Source organism: Paramormyrops kingsleyae, chromosome 20, assembly GCF_048594095.1.
Source record: "Paramormyrops kingsleyae isolate MSU_618 chromosome 20, PKINGS_0.4, whole genome shotgun sequence".
Classification (NCBI taxonomy): domain Eukaryota; kingdom Metazoa; phylum Chordata; class Actinopteri; order Osteoglossiformes; family Mormyridae; genus Paramormyrops; species Paramormyrops kingsleyae.
The window spans coordinates 23585645-23591940 of NC_132816.1; positions in this window are offsets into that span (position 1 = coordinate 23585645).

Sequence of the window (6296 nt, forward strand, 5' to 3'; positions counted from 1 at the left end):
GTCGGATTTGGTTTGTTTGGCAGGCATAATGAAGGTGTCTGATATGGTTTGTTTGGTAGGCATAATGAAGGTGTCTGATATGGTTTGTTTGGTAGACATAATGAAGGTGTCTGATATGGTTTGTTTGGTAGGCATAATGAAGGTGTCAGATTTGGTTTGTTTGGTAGGGATAATGAAGGTGTCTGATATGGTTTGTTTGGCAGGCATAATGAAGGTGTCTGATATGGTTTGTTTGGTAGGCATAATGAAGGTGTCTGATATGGTTTGTTTGGTAGGCATAATGAAGGTGTCAGATTTGGTTTGTTTGGTAGGGATAATGAAGGTGTCTGATATGGTTTGTTTGGTAGGCATATTGAAGGTGTCTGATATGGTTTGTTTGGTAGGCATAATGAAGGTGTCTGATATGGTTTGTTTGGTAGGCATAATGAAGGTGTCTGATATGGTTTGTTTGGTAGGGATAATGAAGGTGTCGGATTTGATTTGTTTGGTAGGCATAATGAAGGTGTCTGATATGGTTTGTTTGGTAGGCATAATGAAGGTGTCTGATATGGTTTGTTTGGTAGGGATAATGAAGGTGTCGGATTTGATTTGTTTGGTAGGCATATTGAAGGCGTCTGATATTGTTTGTTTGGTAGGGATAATGAAGGTCTCGGATTTGATTTGTTTGGTAGGCATATTGAAGGTGTCTGATATGGTTTGTTTGGTAGGGATAATGAAGGTGTCGGATTTGATTTGTTTGGCAGGCATAATGAAGGTGTCTGATATGGTTTGTTTGGTAGGGATAATGAAGGTGTCGGATTTGATTTGTTTGGTAGGCATATTGAAGGTGTCTGATATGGTTTGTTTGGAAGGGATAATGAAGGTGGGGGGTGGTCGGGCTCCATGTGTGGCTGATCTGGACTGGCATTCCGGGCATTTTCCTGTTGGACGAATGGGTTCGTGGGCCAGTAAAATTCATCTTAGGGACCGCTTGGTTTGGATGTAAAAAGTCTGCATCCTAGGAAGCAGGCATGTTGGAAAAACAAAGAAATGCTGTTGTGAGCTAAAAAGAGCCCATTTACGTTTAGCTGGATGTTTGCTGTGCTGACCAGCACTGGCTCTGGCATGTAGTCTGGAAATAATTAGCCTTGTAAGAAATCCGTGACTATGTCAGAATATAAGCGCCTATGAATTTAAGAGATACGATCACACATTCCAAGGGATTTACAGTATAAAGACAGTAATTTTAACCAGACAAGTCTGTGAGATAGCATGGATATTGATTAATTTTAGCTTTTTGTACCTGTTATATATATGTGTGTGTGTGTGTGTGTTTGTGTGTGTGTGTGTGTGTGTGTGTGTGTAAATTAATTGGGTCATCCAGTGAAATGAGACTCTTTAAACATTGTTTAGTTTTGATATATTTACTTTACTTTTCACTGCCTCATTGCATTTTAATAACAGTATGGTATATGTAGCAGGCGATGGACACTGGAACCAGCCACTGGTTTTGCAAGAATTTTTCCACCAGGCTGACAGCCTCTTTCCCAGTGGTGGAAAAGTCTGCCTGGCCCGTGAAGCGTGTGTGGACGGTGTTCAGCAGCACCGTGAACGGCTCTGACATTTCCACACATTCTCTGCCGTGTTACTCTTCCCGAGGCAGCAGTCTGGAAAATTCTCCCCAAGCAGTTCCGAGAACAACTTCAGTTCCCAGTGCAATATTTCATCAAATGAAATAAATTCTGTGATGCAGTGCAGCCTGTCTAACTCACAGGCAGTGGTAAGTGGCAACAGGCAAGGCATTGCCACAGACACAGAAACATTCATCCTTGCAACATGCAGGTCCTTCTGTCAAGATAATGCATTCTGTGCATACCTCAGTAAAGGGCTTCAATCAGCACTTCATTAAAGGGTAACTTTCCTCAAATCAAACAGCTACAGTAACCCAACCTTAATGATTTTACTTTTCCCAGTGATGTTTAAATCTCTAGATCCTTGTCTGTTGCACAGAGTAGCTTCATCAGTCAGATCAGTTACCAGCTACCAGACTTAATTTCCACCATTAAATGTAAGGTTCTGTTCTCAGGCCCATTAAGGAAGTGAATTGCTGATATCTAGCTAATAATTTATAATAATACAAAATACTAAAACAGATTCAAGTGCACAGTTTGATGCACTCATGTGTTCATGCAGCAACAAAAGCAAAACAAAACGTGGAACATGCAGCACTTTAACCTCACAGCTCTGAGCACTGTCTCCATGGCAGTGGCTGGATCAACCTCATTCTCTTATAGTGAGGGTGGGAAGGAGGAGGGGGGCAGGCTAGATATGCTGTTATTCACACTGAGCCACCAGAGGGCAGCGACAGGCTTGAGCGGCCAGTTTCTATGACCGTGGCGGCTTGCATTATTTATACCCTGTCATAAAGAGGCAAAATGAGCTGGGAGGAATGTGTGAGCACTGGTGAGGGAGCAGGGGGCCAGAGCAGCTGCCCCCAGGAGCTGTGTACATGCATGTACTCACACGGAGCACTATGAGCACATTTCCGGAGCAGAGCAGCAGACACAGGAGGACCGTCAGTATCGTTAACACCATGGGCACCGAGGAGACAAACCCTGGCCAGCACAAGCCTGTGTGCAGTCATTGTGTTCCAGCCTATAAACTCAGTCCTGGGGGGTAAGAACTTAGCAAGAGTGACTGCAGGCAAACACAAAAACAGCCCGTAACTAAGAGACCCAAGACTTCTACTATTAGAAATGTCCAATGAAAACAGTAACATGATGTTAAAAAGTGTTCATCCAAAACAAAGTTTGAAAAATCATTTCTCAGATGATCTCAGTTGTATGACATTAATTGATGGTGGCAAAAATAGGTGAAGTCACACCACTAAAATGAATTTGGCATCTGTGCTTGTGGTCTGAGGATGTCATGCTGCAGTGGTACTGGAGAGCAGTGTGTGTGATGTTAATCTAAGGGCTTTCCGTTATATCACTGCACAGTGTGTGTGATGTTAATCTAACGGCTTTCCGTTATATCACTGCACAGTGTGTGTGATGTTAATCTAAAGGCTTTCCGTTATATCACTGCACAGTGTATGTGATGTTAATCTAAAGGCTTTCCGTTATATCACTGCACAGTGTGTGTGATGTTAATCTAAAGGCTTTCCGTTATATCACTGCACAGTGTGTGTGATGTTAATCTAAAGGCTTTCCGTTATATCACTGCATAGTGTGTGTGATGTTAATCTAAAGGCTTTCCGTTATATCACTGCACAGTGTGTGTGATGTTAATCTAACGGCTTTCCGTTATATCACTGTACAGTGTGTGTGATGTTAATCTAAAGGCTTTCCGTTATATTACTGCAGGGTCCACAAGCTCTCTAATGTTCCAGACGTCTATCCGCACTTAATAGATCAATATCTTCATCCATCCATTGATCTTCCAGTTGCCCATCCTGAGCAGGGTCATGGCATGCCTGTGCAATACAGGTCACACACACAGACACACATGCAGACACACACACGCACAAACATAGGCACACACATATAAAAACACGCACACAATCATATATTATGGGCAATTTAGAAACATTAAACCCCAAATTCCTGGCAGAAACCTGCAAAAACATTGGGGCAACTTGCAGGTGTTACACATAGTGGGAACCAAACCACCAGCCTTCGATTTGTGCACCTTGGCTGTTACACATAGTGAGACCATACTGTCCACTGTCTGCATTGTCATTGTTCCTGGCAGAATTAAATCAGAACCTCATTATTCTGCAATATTGAAATGTGCTTTTCTATTCACTCATTTATAACCAACTTCTTGTGAATGGAAACCATATACTGCAGTCAGTAAAATCAGGATAAATGTTGGTATGACTAAATACCATCATTCAGCATGTGTTCTGCTCTTTGACATGTGCTAGTCAGTGTGCTGCTCTTTACCATGTGGTAGCCAGGCCTTGAGCCAACAGATGGTGGAACACAATTCAAAACGCTGTGCTCGGACCATACAGACAGGCCGGTCTGCCTTGCAGAGTGACACTAATGCGGCACCTCTTCTCTACTGTATTCTACTCTACTCTACTATACTCTACTCTACTCTGCTGTACTCTAAGCTAAACACTCCGGCCCCTCCTGACTGAGTGATGGGATGTGTGCTGTGTGTTCTGCTCTAGCAGATTGCTCTCCCTATCCAAGCTGTTCCCTGTAATTCCCACATCAGCCACATAGTCTGCTGGTAGACATCAGCATGTGCTTTTTCCATTAAACGACTTGGCCAGAAACCATGTTGGTCAAACTGAGCGTCATGCAGCAGTGTGTATGTCAGAGTATTTCAGAAAATGTCCTCACAAAGAAAGAAAAACTTTTTTGCACCACCTGCATTAAAAAATAAAATTGTCAAAATGTTTTTTACCATCCATCAATCCATCCATCCATACATCCATCCATCTTATACCTGATTACTCTTATTAACTCTATCCCCCTTCTGCCCAGTCCATCATAGATGGCCACCTCAGGTCAGGGCTAGGGGCTGTTGTTTAATGTCTGGGCCACCTCAGGTCATAGCTAGGGGCTGTTATTGTATTCTCCTCTAATTTTTTTGCAATTTCACATCATCGTCATTCTGAATGCTGCGTTCCAGGCACAGCAAGTCAGTGAACACTGTCAAGTGTGCTGTGAATGTTGCTTGAGGTCCTGGCTGATGTATCATATTCCTTTGCTGCTTCCAGATCTGCACTGAGACACGGCAACATGCTGCCGTTCCAATGAGACCAGAGTTGCCCCGGGATGCGGCTCTTAAATGACAAAACTTATCACTGCAAACATTTTTCCAGTCTGTCCTCTTGACTGGAAACTCAGCTGGCCCATGGACATGTCATATAGGTGCAACTGCTCCGTCTGGAAAGGTTTTGTTTGGGGCTGTATGCCTGTTGCCTAAAGTGTACAGGCATGGCGCTGCTCTGCTCTACCCTGCAGAGTACCACAAATTCAGGTGTCATTTAAACATACTGTCCAGGAGTCATACATATGAATAAGTATGACTATTACATTAACAACTGGGTGGATTGTACTGTTACTGTATCCCCCCCTGTATGTCTGTGGAGTTTAAGATGAAATGTATTAATCCCATGAAGGGAAATCTCTTGATGACACATAGGCCTCTTCAGGGTAATGATCTCCTGGTGTTGTTTAGACCTCCTCAGGTTAAAGATTTCCTGGTGTTGCACAGGCTTTCTCAGGATAATGATCTCCTGGTGTTGTTTAGACCTCCTCAGGGTGATGATCTCCTGGTCTTGCACAGGCCTCCCAAGGGTGATGTTCTCCTGGTGTTGCACAGGCCTCCTAAGGGTGATGATCTCCTGGTGTTGCATAGGCATCCTAAGGGTGATGATTTCTTGGTGTTGCTTAGACCTCCTCAGGGTATTGATCTCCTGCTCTTGCACAGGCCTCCCAAGGGTGATGTTCTCCTGGTGTTGCATAGACCTCCGAAGGGTGATGATCTCCTGGTGTTTCTCCAACCTCCTCAGGATGATGGAAGCTGGATGGATTATATCTTTTTTAATATCATGTGCACTATTTTGAAGTACTTCATGATAGCATATAGGGTGTGCAGGATTTTTTTCAGTATTAATCTTTCTACAGTGAGCATTCGGATAAAAATTAAGAAGCAGGGCTGCCAAGGGTCCAGTAGCTAGAACCTGCAGTCGCATGGGAACCAAGCAAACACATTTAGCACATTTTTGACAGTATGACATTTTCTTTTGAAACCAGAGTATGTAAGGATTAAAAAAATAAATGAACTAAGAGCACTTTTCCACCACACCAGGTACTGTACTTTTGGTTTTCCACTGGCATATAATCTGGTACATCACCAAATGACATCACAACACAAGCCGGGGTGTTTTGTACTGATTTCAAAAAATGGCTGTAGTACATTATAGGGTTGGACGATGTGCGATATTAATAATAATATTGCTTGTCTTGCACATGCAATTCTCGCATCGCCAATCAGCTACATTAAGATCAGGTTTTGTCTTACCTTCAATTCTGCACAGACGTTATAGCGGAGGGAGTTTAAGTTTTGCTAAAATATTTTTATTGTCTCACAGAAAAAAGGACTTAGTAAGTTTTGTAACTTTAATGATGAACATGGCTGTTACATTACTCTCTATAACCAGGAGTACAGTCACATAGGCCCTCTGTATAACCTGGAGTACAGTCACATATGCCCTCTCTATAACCAGGAGTACGGTCACATAGGCTCTCTCTATAACCAGGAGTACAGATTTCTCTAGTTAACTGCAGAACTGA